At 34.2% G+C, this 881-nt stretch overlaps 1 non-coding gene across 1 annotated transcript; it reads right to left on the bottom strand.

The window, feature by feature from the left end:
• Window positions 1–351: 351 nt before the first annotated feature.
• LOC119056704 (U6 spliceosomal RNA) lies at window positions 352–458 on the bottom strand. The gene has a single exon (XR_005083931.2). It is a non-coding gene; the product is annotated as a U6 spliceosomal RNA (small nuclear RNA).
• Window positions 459–881: the final 423 nt, after the last annotated feature.

Genomic DNA, 881 nt, shown 5'->3' with positions numbered 1-881 from the left:
TTGATTGAGAACCACTGCAATATATTAAGGTACTTTGTAAACTCATGAAGCATTGCCCAGTTGTTAATTATCATTAATTTTTAAGTTAAATCTCATTCTTTATTTACTTATTTTTTCAGTTACAGTTTACATTTATCATTTTGTATTAGTTTCAGGTGTACAGCATAATGGTTAAACAATCACTTACTTACAAAGTGTTTCCCCTGATATTTCCATTATCCAGTTGGCACCATACATAGTTATTACACCACTATTAACTATACAATTATCCTATGCTATACTTTACATCCCCATGACTATTTTGTAAGTATCAATCTGTGCTTCTCAATCCCTTCAAAAATTGAGTACAACAAAAATATGGAACGCTCTACAAATTCACGTGTCATCCTTGCTCAGAGGCCATACTAATATTCTCTGTGTTGTTATGATTTTAGTATATGTGCTGCTGCAGTGAGCACCAGTTGTTGGTTATTATTAACATGGAATGATTTTAAAGTAACCACTTCTAATTTTTAAGTATATTTTATTGATTATGCTATTACAGTTGTCCCATTTTTCCCTCATTTATTCCCCTCCTTCCAGTACCCCCATTCCCTCCAGCATTCCCTCTCCTTAGTTCATGTCCATGGGTCGTACATGTAAGCTCTTCAGCTTCTTCATTTAATATACTTTTCTTAACCTCCCCCTGTCTATTTTGTTCCTACCAACTATGCTTCTTATTTCCTGTTTCTTTTCCCTCATTCTCCCCTTCCCCCAACCCTAACTGATAACCCTCTGTATGACCTCCATTTCTGTGATTCTGTTCCTGTTATAGTTGTTTGCTTAGTTTGTTTTGTTTTTATTTTTTTTTTAGGTTCAGTTGTTGATAGTTGTGAGTTTGT

This window comes from Artibeus jamaicensis, unplaced genomic scaffold (assembly GCF_021234435.1).
Source record: "Artibeus jamaicensis isolate MK-2021 breed Jamaican fruit bat unplaced genomic scaffold, CSHL_Jam_final contig_426, whole genome shotgun sequence".
Classification (NCBI taxonomy): Eukaryota; Metazoa; Chordata; class Mammalia; order Chiroptera; family Phyllostomidae; genus Artibeus; species Artibeus jamaicensis.
This window is presented reverse-complemented; position numbering and strand designations above follow the sequence as displayed.